Genomic DNA, 13,335 nt, shown 5'->3' on the forward strand with positions numbered 1-13,335 from the left:
CGTTGGTCGTAAAGCGCATCACCGAAAAAAAAGGAAATGGCGGCGATGCCTTGCAGAGAGAGAAAAAATGGATGGGGAGAAAAAACAGTTAACGTAAGGAGGAAATCAAATTCGACCTAACAATTGGCAGAGCCAGCTGTTTTGGGAGAACAAAAAAATAGACCTTCTCGGTGAGTTGAGAAAAAAAAAAATAATTCCCGGCTTATCTGATTTCGCCTTAGAATTACTGGCTTTGCATTGGTCATTCGTTGACGAGGGGTTTTCGTTGGTCGTAAAGCGCATCACCGAGGAAAAAAAATGGCGGCGATGCTTTGCAGAGGGAGAAAAGAAAAAATGGATGGGGAGAAAAAATGGCAGAGTTGGCTGAAGACCAACAAAACTGCTATCTGAGTTATACAAAAAATGGCAGAGTTAGCTGAAGACCAACAGAACTGCTATACAGGTTATACAAAAAATGGCAGAGTTAGCTGAAGACCAACAGAACTGCTATACAGGTTATACAAAAAATGGCATAGTTAGCTGAAGACCAACAGAACTGCTATACAGGTTGTATAAAAAATGGCAGAGTTAGCTGAAGACCAACAGAACTGCTATACAGGTTATACAAAAAATGGCATGCAAGTTCGATAATCGCTGCCACCAATGTAATAGTTTACACGCGCGTGGAGCGTGCAAACTATCACATGAATTTAAAAGTAAATAAAATCTTTTGCTTTACCGCATTGTATTTAGGCTGGCACAGGTCGGAACAGATCGGCACAACTGGCGAGAGAGAGAAGAGAAGACTGAAGGGGCAAGCTAAATCTAGTCCTATTTATTAGGTCTTGAGGAAGCATTTTTTCCTTGGTTGGCGTGGGTCGTGGTAGCGTCCTTTCCAACGGTCAACTTGACCTTCCTCTTTGTTCGAGAACAAGGGGGGTTTTTCCCGCAACGGTCAACTCCCCGTATTGCTTGGGGCGCCAGAGGGGTGACTTTTTAGAAAGTCGAAGACATCGTTTCTCTGTTGTCAGAGATCTCGATTCTTTACATATTTAATGCTAATACTGTTTTCGATTCTACAGTCCACCGCTCTACCAACTGAGCTATCGAAGGATGTTATTGATGGGCGGAAAATGTCAAATGTATATGTCTTTACATGAACGCGTCTAGAACACCATTAAGCATTGCGTAATATGACAAGGAACTTGAGAGGTTGGGTCGCAATCCGTCTTAAACATATTTGGCTGTTGGTTAAGCCGGGGATGAATTTTTCTCTTAAAACTCTTTTCCCTTTTTTAAGCTGCGTCCACAGGGGCACTTTTGCTACGCCTTACTAGGGCGTAACAAGCCCCTTCTTAAAGAATCCATCTTAAAGAAACGCATCCAGATTGCATTTGGGTACGTCTGAACCTTAGAGGTAAAATGGTTGTGCCGTATTCGGGGGTTTAGAGTGAAAAAAACTTGTAGTCCTAGATAGCGGATTATTTATACTCTCTTATTATTTAAGCAAACAGCAATTTAACTCGAAAATCAAAGTTGTTGAAACAATTCCTAGTGAACTAAATTGTCTTTGGTCTCCATTGAAGAAACAATTCTAAATGTGTCAGTAAGCACTACTGTTTGTATTGAAAATTAAATGCTTTCATATTTAAAATGTTTAGCAGTTGTTTTCTACCATCCAAATGGTCGTGAGGCGTAATAGAATTTTCGCATTTTGACGTAGGCGAGCTGAAAACAAGGTTCCATGGTGTAATGGTTATCACATCAGACTTTGACTCTGATAATCTGAGTTCGATTCTCAGTGGAACCTCTAATTTTTAACAGTTTCACCCTTGTAAGGCCATTCAGTTTTGATGATAAGTAACAATGAATACTTTTTTATTATACGCGACTTATATAACGCGTGAAAGGCTCATTGGTCTAGTAGTATGATACTTGCTTCGGGTGTAAGTGATCCCGGGTTCAATTCCCAGATGGGCCCGCGTTTTCTAAAATTTAAACTACTAGATTTAAAAGTGATGTTCTTCTTTTTAATGAAAGATAAGAACGACGGTCAGCCGAGATCAAAGAAGAAACCAAAGTTCTATCTGTGCTAGTTCAGCAGGATTAAAATATGCCTAGCCGTTGCGTTTAGAAACCATCGTTGGGAGTGTCAAAGAAAACATCGAATTTTAAAGTCTTTGTAATGACCACCTTCCGAAGTACTTCTTTAACTCCCACCTTGGTATATGCCCTTGAAACATCGCATACAATTAGGAGCTAATTCAGGGGATAGTCAGGTAATAGCTCGATGGTAGTATTGTAGAATATATTTCTATTGCCATCAGGGTTGTATCATCAATTTACTAAAAGTGACTACAAATATATAACTGATCGTAGCAGGACTCGAACCTGCAATCTTCGGATCCGAAGTCCGACGCCTTATCCATTAGGCCACACGACCATATTGTTGTTGTTGCATGAATTATTGAAATTTAAATTATCATGCCATGGTTCGCTCAAACATAATCTTTAAAGATAAGTTCTGTGTAGATTTGTAATGAATGGCAGCGATGGGATTCGAACCCACGCCTCCGAAGAGACTGGTGCCTTAAACCAGCGCCTTAGACCGCTCGGCCACGCTACCCTACTGATTCGGCAAACAGATGTTTCCCGGTGCGAAAAAAACGAAAATAAGTCTCCAATTACAACACGTGAATCAATCTGGTAGATTGGTTAGTAGCTTGGTTTGGTATTATCGTTGGACATGTAAATTATTCATTTTGTTTAACCTCTAGAGAGGTTCTTTAAGTTACAAATGGTTTAATTTACTTATTTTAAGGAACACAGAAAGCCAATGGTAAAGATTCATTAACTCGTTTTCAGAGAAATTCAAGACATATGGAAAAGTGTATCTACGGACAATAATGGATGATGCAAGTTTTCACATTTAAGTCACATGAATGATATTTCTATTATCGGTTTGGATTAAGATTGGGCTCATCCGGGATTTGAACCCGGGGCCTCCTACACCCAAAGCAGGAATCATACCACTAGACCAATGAGCCACACATATTACAGACTATGTGTTGAGTTTAATTTTTAGTGTCTTGTAGCTTCTGACGTCATATTGGCCATCTTTAGCTGTAGCTGATCTCTCCTCACATTTCGAATCATTTATAGTTAGAAACATATATGGTCAATCCATTCCTTCGAGCCGGATTTGAACCAGCGACCTATGGATAACTTATTATTTAATGCTAATACTGTTTTCGATTCTACAGTCCACCGCTCTACCAACTGAGCTATCGAAGGATGTTATTGATGGGCGGAAAATGTCAAATGTATATGTCTTTACATGAACGCGTCTAGAACACCATTAAGCATTGCGTAATATGACAAGGAACTTGAGAGGTTGGGTCGCAATCCGTCTTAAACATATTTGGCTGTTGGTTAAGCCGGGGATGAATTTTTCTCTTAAAACTCTTTTCCCTTTTTTAAGCTGCGTCCACAGGGGCACTTTTGCTACGCCTTACTAGGGCGTAACAAGCCCCTTCTTAAAGAATCCATCTTAAAGAAACGCATCCAGATTGCATTTGGGTACGTCTGAACCTTAGAGGTAAAATGGTTGTGCCGTGTTCGGGGGTTTAGAGTGAAAAAAACTTGTAGCCCTAGATAGCGGATTATTTATACTCTCTTATTCTTTAAGCAAACAGCAATTTAACTCGAAAATCAAAGTTGTTGAAACAATTCCTAGTGAACTAAATTGTCTTTGGTCTCCATTGAAGAAACAATTCTAAATGTGTCAGTAAGCACTACTGTTTGTATTGAAAATTAAATGCTTTCATATTTAAAATGTTTAGCAGTTGTTTTCTACCATCCAAATGGTCGTGAGGCGTAATAGAATTTTCGCATTTTGACGTAGGCGAGCTGAAAACAAGGTTCCATGGTGTAATGGTTATCACATCAGACTTTGACTCTGATAATCTGAGTTCGATTCTCAGTGGAACCTCTAATTTTTAACAGTTTCACCCTTGTAAGGCCATTCAGTTTTGATGATAAGTAACAATGAATACTTTTTTATTATACGCGACTTATATAACGCGTGAAAGGCTCATTGGTCTAGTAGTATGATACTTGCTTCGGGTGTAAGTGATCCCGGGTTCAATTCCCGGATGGGCCCGCGTTTTCTAAAATTTAAACTACTAGATTTACAAGTGATGTTCTTCTTTTTAATGAAAGATAAGAACGACGGTCAGCCGAGATCAAAGAAGAAACCAAAGTTCTATCTGTGCTAGTTCAGCAGGATTAAAATAGGCCTAGCCGTTGCGTTTAGAAACCATCGTTGGGAGTGTCAAAGAAAACATCGAATGTTAAAGTCTTTGTAATGACCACCTTCCGAAGTACTTCTTTAACTCCCACCTTGGTATATGCCCTTGAAACATCGCATACAATTAGGAGCTAATTCAGGGGATAGTCAGGTAATAGCTCGATGGTAGTATTGTAGAATATATTTCTATTGCCATCAGGGTTGTATCATCAATTTACTAAAAGTGACTATAAATATATAACTGATCGTAGCAGGACTCGAACCTGCAATCTTCGGATCCGAAGTCCGACGCCTTATCCATTAGGCAACACGACCTTATTGTTGCTGTTGCATGAATTATTCAAATTTAAATTATCATGCCATGGTTCGCTCAAACATAATCTTTAAAGATAAGTTCTGTGTAGATTTGTAATGAATGGCAGCGATGGGATTCGAACCCACGCCTCCGAAGAGACTGGTGCCTTAAACCAGCGCCTTAGACCGCTCGGCCACGCTACCCTACTGATTCGGCAAACAGATGTTTCCCGGTGCCAAAAAAACGAAAATAAGTCTCCAATTACAACACGTGAATTAATCTGGTAGATTGGTTAGTAGCTTGGTTTGGTATTATCGTTGGACATGTAAATTATTCATTTTGTTTAACCTCTAGAGAGGTTCTTTAAGTTACAAATGGTTTAATTTACTTATTTTAAGGAACACAGAAAGCCAATGGTAAAGATTCATTAACTCGTTTTCAGAGAAATTCAAGACATATGGAAAAGTGTATCTACGGACAATAATGGATGATGCAAGTTTTCACATTTAAGTCACATGAATGATATTTCTATAATCGGTTTGGATTAACATTTTTTTTTTTTTATTAAAATTATCTTTTATTGGCTCATGGTATCAGCTATTTAGGGCATAAAAACAAAATAATGCAAAACAATTAGGCTGTCGGATGCAGACGTTGGCAAGGGGAAATAATCGAAATCTGGCAATGGTGGGGATCACAATATTAACAAACAAAACAAAAACAAACAAATGCAATTTATGGTGGTGGGATAATTCAAGAAAAATAAACAAAAGAAAAACAAAGCAGAAGACAATGGTGGTGTGAAATATAAACAACAACAACAAAAAATAACATAAACAAAGGGCAATAAAACTGGGAATGGGAAATTCAAAACAAACAAAAATAAACAAAATGTACTAAAATTTATGATTAAAATTAAACAGGGAATTGGGATCTAGATTTCCGAAGGACTTTCCAGAGGCTCTCTACCTCTTCTTGACGTGGTGTGCGTAGGTTATTCCTTGCCTTCCAGTTGATGTAGAGATAAGCAGCCAGAAGAGTGAATGAAAGCTGGAGATTTCCTACTGGACCAAAATGGCCACGTATCAAATCTTCGTTTGACGAACTGCAGCCCATCTGACGCATAGTTCCTTCCAACCAGCTCCAAACGGTGAGTCGTTCAGGACACTGGTACATCAGATGCTCATCGGTTTCCGGGTCTTGATTGCAGATTAGACGTGTTGCGTCCTTGGTGGGGTCCAACCGATGGCATCTGGTCCTGGTAGGGAGAAGTCGCTGGTTGAACAGGAACATGGTCTCTCTGATGTTAGTTGGAAGAGCTGCAGTCTCCTTCCAGATTCGTGGCCAATCCAGATTAGGCCTCAGGATCTCCAGCTTTCCCATTGTTGTTACCTCCAGGATCCAATGGTTATATGTTTTCCGATGTACCATTGGATTCCCCTGCACCAGAATGGAAGATGCGAAAAGTTGCTTGATTTGATGCAGGGGTTCCTGAAGGTAATATGGTCTCTTCATGACTGCTACAGGTGTGGTGTTGTCCTTGTAGAGTGGCAATAAGGTTCGGAGAGGAAAGGACATCCAATACCGAAGTAGAGAGCTTTCTGGGCTGTTGGGGCCTATCAGGACTTTGTACAAGGGGCACAAGAAAAGGGAACGGTAAAAGAGGTGTGTGTTGACCATTCCCAGACCCCCTTCTTTGACAGTACGGAAAATTACGGTTTTCTTCGGCCTTTCTACTTTTCCCATCCATAGAAATTTCATGACAGCCTTCGAAATCTGGTCAGCCATTTTTTGATTACAAGGTAATACCTGTGCAAAGTACACAGTTCCGGAGAGAGCCTTCGACTTGAGGAAAAGCACCCTCTGGTAAATATTAAACCGTCGACTGGCATTCTCTCGCAGAATACCATTTAAAGAGCTAAAAGCATCATTCCAAATCCTACTAGCTGTCTCTTCTATGGAATGGGAAAATTTAATTCCTAACAGGGACAATGTTGGCGCTGACACAAGCCACTCAAGAGGCCAAATTGATCTAGAGCTCCAAGTCCCGAGTCCCAGGGCTTTTGTTTTCTCCTTATTCATCCTTGCCTTTGTCCACTGACAGAACATATCAAGGATTTGTCCTGCCCTGGTAAAATCTTCGTCACAAGAAACGAAAATGGTGACGTCATCAACAAAGGCTCTGACAGTGAGTTTTTCATTAAACAATGATATACCCTTGAGAACTCGAGATAAACGCACAAGCAAAGGCTCAATGTATAGAACGAAGAGATGGACAGATAGGGGGCATCCCTGGCGAATCGACTGAATATCACTTATCACCCCAGCCACCCCCGATCCGTTGAGGATTGACATTCCTGTTACAGAATACATAATCTGTAACCAACGGATGAAAGTGGTGGGGTAACCCATGACATCCAGAATCCTCCAGAGGACTTCCCTGTTAACCAGGTCGTAGGCCTTTTCAAAGTCAACTCCAACAATGGCAGCGCCCATACCCCGAATCAAAGAGTTGGAAGAGTCATGGCATCCCCGGTCATCAACAAATTGAATGACATCTCTGTAAAGACTTAAATTATCAAAAATCAATCTACCAGGTACCCCACCTTTTTGATGAGGCCCTATGGTAGAAGATAGTGTTGGCCTCAATCGTCTCGCTAAGACAGATGCCATGACTTTGTAGTCACAATTCAAAAGAGAAATTGGCCGAAAATTAGAAATTCCACAAAGTCCCGAAGACTTAGGAATTAGCCTGATCGCCGCTTGGCCCTGCGAAGACGTCAGAGATTCCCTTTCCAGGATATGATTAAACATATCCAAGAAGTGGGGTGCGATCACGTCCCAAAATTCTACGTAAAACTCGTAAGGAATGCCATCGGTGCCAGGGGACTTGTTTGACTTCATTGCTATTAGAGCAGCTCTAATCTCAAGAAGGGAAATTGGTGCTGTTAGGTTTGGGGTTGGCTTAAAGCAATCTCTTACTCCTTCAAGGAACTCAGACCCTGCCAGTATGTCAGGAGAAGGTTGAGTCTTAAAAATTTTTGTAAAATGAGCAACAATTTCTGCTGAAATTTCCTCTTTGGTCGATAAGCAAGTGCCATTGGGGGCAATGATCTTATCAATGCAACATTTTCGATAATTATTCCTGGCACGATTTATGTGAAAAATACTTGCTTCCTCTACATCTGGCCCTTCGAAGCAGCGGGAACGAATCCCATACCCTTTGAGTGTGCTCTCCTCCCAAGACTTTGAGAATTTTCTCAACTGTTGAAAGGCAACCCAATCAAAGGTATCTGCTTCGGCCATTTCCTGTATGCAAGATTGATAGAAAAACTTAGTTTCTCTTATCAGCTTTGCTCTTTGCCTGGAATAATCCATCGAAATACGCTTGATACCCGGTTTCAGGACACTCTCCCACCAATTTGCTACATTACTTTCCCTAAGAGGATGATTAGCAGATTCCTGAATGAAATTGGTTACGTATTTCTGAAAACCTTCTTCTGACAATATTGAAGTATTTAGTTTCCACAATCCGGCAGGTGGTCTGCTACGATTTGGGAGATCAAGATTGCAAGTAAGTGTGGATTGTACCGACTGATGGTCACTAATCGATAAAGGCTGCAAACAAATATTTAAAAATTTATCCGCAAACGATCGACTAGCATAAATCCTATCAAGCCTAGAAGAACCGTCGTGGTAATGGAAAGTGTGGCCCGGATCACTATGATTTAGCTTTTTCCAGATGTCTACCAGATCAAGACCAGTAACCATCTCCTTCAAAGCATAGCTAACAACACTACTTGGGACAGGGAGGGATTGGATATTTGCCCTATCTTGGATGTCGTCAACACAATTAAAATCGCCCATCAACACGAAGGGCAGTCGAGTGGTAACCGAGTAGGCAGGAACGGTTTGACGAAGAAAATTGTTTCTCTCATTCTTTACCTGCTTACCTGACGGGGCATAGATATTAATAAACGTAAAACATTTTACGTCAATGGAGATAAGCCTTCCGTCAGGTTCAAGAAGCAGTCGAGAATACTCCAGACCATGTCTAATTAGAATGGCTGTTCCTTTTTTGTTGGGACCGAGATTTGCTAGCAAGTGGTAACAGCTTTCAATAATTGGGCAAGAGTGAAAGGCTACCTCCTGAAGTCCTACGATATCTAAATTACCGTCCCTGCAGAAATTTAAAAGAATTTGACGTCGCTCGACTGATCGAATACCTCCAATGTTGATAGAAGCGATTTTTAATTGTGAAGTCATGTGTTAGGTTTTTTGAGTACGGGAATGCCTGAAGTGGGTTTCGAATTTTGGGGCGTCAGGGTAGGTTTAAATCGTTTACTTCGTGGTACCGTGGGAATTTTCAGGGGGTCCTTGGTTTTGTCTGGATCAGTGGTATCAATTTCCCCCGTGTCGGGTTCCATTGATTCCATGATAATTGTCACTGTTTCCTGGTCTTCTGTCTCTGTGTGAGGTGCTACTATTTTGGATTTCGTAATTGGTTTCAAAGGATTGTCTTTCGGAGGTACAGATGCGGGAGTGGTAGCGGTGTCACATTCCATGGTTTCAGTTTCCAAATTATTAGTACTTCCTGAGAGTGAATCTTGTGATTCACTCCCCAGAGGTACCTGGGAAACCATGGAATTTGCTACCACGGGAATTACTACGGGTGTCTGTTTAATAGTCTCTGTCTTTTTAGTCTTTTTGGCAACAGGTTTTTGGACAATGGTGGGTTCCTGGTTTCGTTTTAAAGTTGGGCAGTCGTAGCTAAAGTGTGTCTCTTCGTCGCAAAGTCTGCAAGTGGGCTTTTGTCCGTCATACTTTACCATAGCACGATAACTGCCAATGGTAATGTATGAGGGAATGTTTTTCGTCACCGTTATTCTTACAATCATCCAAGTTGCTAGGACAGGATATAAAACTTCATCCTCTGCCACCCGATAGCGCTCCCACCGAGCTTCAATTACATTTCCAAATTCCTTAAGACGTGTCTGAACTACTCCCAAGTCTAAGTTATGTGGAATCCCTGCAATTCGAACAAATTTCTCTTGGATATTGCTATCCTTTATCACTACACTAACTTCTTTCACCTCCAATTCGGTCCTGACGATACCACTGTGTTGGGACAAAAAACTTGAGGTATATGCCTCTGACGTAAACGTAATTCTAGCGACCTGGTTTCTCGTATCTAGCACAGCAACTAGGCCTAAGAGATCCTGAGCATCAACCTTCAAACTACGCACAAAACCATGAACCGTACGCATACTCAATTTCGGGAATTGAACCCCAAAATCAATATCTACACTATTGAGCCACTTGGCAGCCATTGTCCCCTAGACAATGTAAACAAACTGCCAAAAAAAGGGGAGGGGAAGGACCCCACACACGTAAACAAACACGACAAATAAAACAATTGGCAACAAACCACTACAAAAACAGCTAAACTATACAAAATAAACACTCAAAAACACGAATATAACAACAAAAAGTAATAAAAAATAACAAAAACTCACAAAATGATGGAAAAACGGAAGAACACAAAAAGTCGTCTGCATCCGACGCAGCTTAACTTCTGGGAGCTGACGACACTGACCAACTGAGCTATCGAAGGATGGCATACTAACACGAGCAACGTAAACTTCATATTACTACACATAAACTCCGTTCAGCATTGCGTAGTATGGTAATGAACTTGATATGTTGGGTCGCAATCCATCTTACCCGTATTTGGCTGTTTTTTAATGCTAAGTATGAATATCTCATAAAATGCTTTTCTATGTTATCAGCTATGTTCACAAGAACCTTTTTGTAAAGCCTTACGCCCTCTTGCTTACCGATTACGCCTTGAGGAACTGCATCTGGATGGCATTTGGTTACGTCTAAAACTTAGAGGTAAAACAGCGAGGCCGTGAGTGTGGGTTGGAGTTAAAAACTGTTAGTCCTGGTAGTTGATTATTCTTGGATTTTATTATTGAAGCAAACCAGAATTAACTTGAAAAAAAAACTGTTTTAACAATTCACGGAAAACTAAATTCTTTTCGGGCTCCATTGAAGAAATGAAAATCAATGTGCCAGTATGCATTACTGTTTGTATTCAAAATTTGATGATTCAAATCAACAACTTTCAAGCAGTTGCTACTAACTAACTATTTATCGCATTGTGTCCGCCCATGTTTACTGGTTGGTTCATCCGACGCCATCCACTGTCGTTAAGGCGTAAAAACCGAAGCAGTTTGATATACACGCCTTACACCTTACTTTCTTAATGACTAATTTTCGCCTATTGGATGGATCAGAGCTTACGCCTTACACCTTAAGCACCTTCCGTAAGGTCGTAAGGCGTAAGAAGAGTCCCCTTGGGGATTTGTGTGCAACAGTGGTTCCATGGTGTAATGGTTATCACATCAGACTTTGACTCTGATAATCTGAGTTCGATTCTCAGTGGAACCTTAACTTTTGACCTTATTGCCCTTAAAAGACTATTCATAGTTGGCAATAAGTAACGACTAAGATTTTTTAAAGCCTTTGATGTTTTATATGAAATGTAATTGGCTCATTGGTCTAGTAGTATGATATTTGCTTCGGGTGTGAGTGATCCCGGGTTCAATTCCCGGATGGGCCCACAATCATTTCTTTAAACTGGTGGATTTACAAGTGATATTTTGGCTGTTTCTCTAAAGTTACTATAGCCAACCGAGATCACAGAAAATACTTAAGACCTACCTGTTCTTGTTTCAGCAGGATTAGGATGTGCTTAGTCGTTGCGTTTAGAAATCATCGTCGTGAGGTGCAAAGTTTACATGGAATGGTAAAGTATGCGTAATTCTCGCTCTCCGATGTACTTCTTTACCCCATACCTTGGTACGTCCTTGAGGCATCGCACACAACTAGGAGTAAAGGCAGGGAATGGGTCGGAAATAGTTCGTTGCTGTGAAATGTATTTCTGTTTTGCCATTAGAGCTGTATCTTCGGTGTGGTAAAATAGACTTTGAAACACAACTGATCGTAGCAGGACTCGAACCTGCAATCTTCGGATCCGAAGTCCGACGCCTTATCCATTAGGCCACACGACCATGTTAAACTCGAGACATTGAATGTTGATATAAAAATGATTATCCCTGTGTTGGGTAAAAGATAATCTTTCAAGAAAAATGTAAAATCAAAATTTAAGGAATGGCAGCGATGGGATTCGAACCCATGCCTCCGAAGAGACTGGTGCCTTAAACCAGCGCCTTAGACCGCTCGGCCACGCTACCCTATATGTTATGGGGAGCAGATGTTTCCTCAGCCGGAAATAGCCAGTTTACAGAAAATACTTAAGACCTACCTGTTCTTGTTTCAGCAGGATTAGGATGTGCTTAGTCGTTGCGTTTAGAAATCATCGTCGTGAGGTGCAAAGTTTACATGGAATGGTAAAGTATGCGTAATTCTCGCTCTCCGATGTACTTCTTTACTCCATACCTTGGTACGTCCTTGAGGCATCGCACACAACTAGGAGTAAAGGCAGGGAATGGGTCGGAAATAGTTCGTTGCTGTGAAATGTATTTCGGTTTTGCCATTAGAGCTGTATCTTCGGTGTGGTAAAATAGACTTTGAAACACAACTGATCGTAGCAGGACTCGAACCTGCAATCTTCGGATCCGAAGTCCGACGCCTTATCCATTAGGCCACACGACCATGTTAAACTCGAGACATTGAATGTTGATATAAAAATGATCATCCCTGTGTTGGGTAAAAGATAATCTTTCAAGAAAAATGTAAAATCAAAATTTAAGGAATGGCAGCGATGGGATTCGAACCCATGCCTCCGAAGAGACTGGTGCCTTAAACCAGCGCCTTAGACCGCTCGGCCACGCTACCCTATATGTTATGGGGAGCAGATGTTTCCTCAGCCGGAAATAGCCAGTTTACCATTAGAAAATGAGAATCGATGTCGTAGATTGCTTAGCAACTTTGTTTGGTATTATCGTATGACCTGAAATTCTTCGTCTTATCTAATGTCAGAAGGATTATCTAAATTTGAAATGTATTGATTTTCATATTATGACGAACACAGACACTCGAAAGTTAATTTAGAATAAGTTGAGAAGAATTCAACTCGTGCGATAAGAGAGTTCACGAGCTGTAATCGATATTGTAATACGACAAATTTCCGAAAGCAAGCTCATTTAAGAACCAATTCTTTAAACATTTAGGGCTCATCCGGGATTTGAACCCGGGGCCTCCTACACCCAAAGCAGGAATCATACCACTAGACCAATGAGCCATATGTAATGACACGCATATTTTTTAGATTATTTTCTATTGTAGATTTTGACGTAATATTGGCTATGTTTAAGTGAAAGTAATCATTCCTTACATTCAATTTCACTTATTGTTAATAACATCTATTTACAATCTATTTCCTTCGAGCCGGAGTTGAACCAGCGACCTATGGATAACTAACAATTTATTTCTAATATATTTTTATCTCTACAGTCCACCGCTCTACCAACTGAGCTATCGAAGAATGGCATACTAACACGAGCAACGTAAACTTCATATTACTACACATAAACTCCGTTCAGCATTGCGTAGTATGGTAATGAACTTGATATGTTGGGTCGCAATCCATCTTACCCGTATTTGGCTGTTTTTTTTATGCTAAGTATGAATATCTCATAAAATGCTTTTCTATGTTATCAGCTATGTTCACAAGAACCTTTTTGTAAAGCCTTACGCCCTCTTGCTTACCGATTACGCCTTGAGG

At 40.6% G+C, this 13,335-nt stretch overlaps 14 non-coding genes across 14 annotated transcripts; 4 read left to right on the forward strand and 10 right to left on the reverse strand.

The window, feature by feature from the left end:
• Positions 1–1,717: 1,717 nt before the first annotated feature.
• On the forward strand, positions 1,718–1,789 carry Trnaq-uug. The gene has a single exon. It is a non-coding gene; the product is annotated as a tRNA-Gln (tRNA).
• A 560-nt stretch (positions 1,790–2,349) lies between these two features.
• Positions 2,350–2,422, reverse strand: Trnar-ucg. Its single transcript has one exon. It is a non-coding gene; the product is annotated as a tRNA-Arg (tRNA).
• A 101-nt stretch (positions 2,423–2,523) lies between these two features.
• Positions 2,524–2,605, reverse strand: Trnal-aag. The gene has a single exon. It is a non-coding gene; the product is annotated as a tRNA-Leu (tRNA).
• Positions 2,606–2,954: 349 nt separating this feature from the next.
• Positions 2,955–3,026, reverse strand: Trnap-ugg. The gene has a single exon. It is a non-coding gene; the product is annotated as a tRNA-Pro (tRNA).
• Positions 3,027–3,166: 140 nt separating this feature from the next.
• Trnay-gua lies at positions 3,167–3,273 on the reverse strand. The gene is made up of 2 exons: positions 3,237–3,273; positions 3,167–3,202 (listed from the first exon to the last, which is right to left on the reverse strand). It is a non-coding gene; the product is annotated as a tRNA-Tyr (tRNA).
• A 625-nt stretch (positions 3,274–3,898) lies between these two features.
• On the forward strand, positions 3,899–3,970 carry Trnaq-uug. The gene has a single exon. It is a non-coding gene; the product is annotated as a tRNA-Gln (tRNA).
• Positions 3,971–4,069: 99 nt separating this feature from the next.
• Positions 4,070–4,141, forward strand: Trnap-cgg. Its single transcript has one exon. It is a non-coding gene; the product is annotated as a tRNA-Pro (tRNA).
• A 563-nt stretch (positions 4,142–4,704) lies between these two features.
• Trnal-aag lies at positions 4,705–4,786 on the reverse strand. Its single transcript has one exon. It is a non-coding gene; the product is annotated as a tRNA-Leu (tRNA).
• Positions 4,787–10,964: 6,178 nt separating this feature from the next.
• On the forward strand, positions 10,965–11,036 carry Trnaq-uug. Its single transcript has one exon. It is a non-coding gene; the product is annotated as a tRNA-Gln (tRNA).
• A 550-nt stretch (positions 11,037–11,586) lies between these two features.
• Positions 11,587–11,659, reverse strand: Trnar-ucg. The gene has a single exon. It is a non-coding gene; the product is annotated as a tRNA-Arg (tRNA).
• Positions 11,660–11,760: 101 nt separating this feature from the next.
• Positions 11,761–11,842, reverse strand: Trnal-aag. Its single transcript has one exon. It is a non-coding gene; the product is annotated as a tRNA-Leu (tRNA).
• Positions 11,843–12,190: 348 nt separating this feature from the next.
• Positions 12,191–12,263, reverse strand: Trnar-ucg. Its single transcript has one exon. It is a non-coding gene; the product is annotated as a tRNA-Arg (tRNA).
• Positions 12,264–12,364: 101 nt separating this feature from the next.
• Trnal-aag lies at positions 12,365–12,446 on the reverse strand. Its single transcript has one exon. It is a non-coding gene; the product is annotated as a tRNA-Leu (tRNA).
• Positions 12,447–12,780: 334 nt separating this feature from the next.
• Trnap-ugg lies at positions 12,781–12,852 on the reverse strand. Its single transcript has one exon. It is a non-coding gene; the product is annotated as a tRNA-Pro (tRNA).
• Positions 12,853–13,335: the final 483 nt, after the last annotated feature.

Source organism: Daphnia magna, linkage group LG4 (genome assembly GCF_020631705.1).
Source record: "Daphnia magna isolate NIES linkage group LG4, ASM2063170v1.1, whole genome shotgun sequence".
Taxonomy (NCBI): Eukaryota; Metazoa; Arthropoda; class Branchiopoda; order Diplostraca; family Daphniidae; genus Daphnia; species Daphnia magna.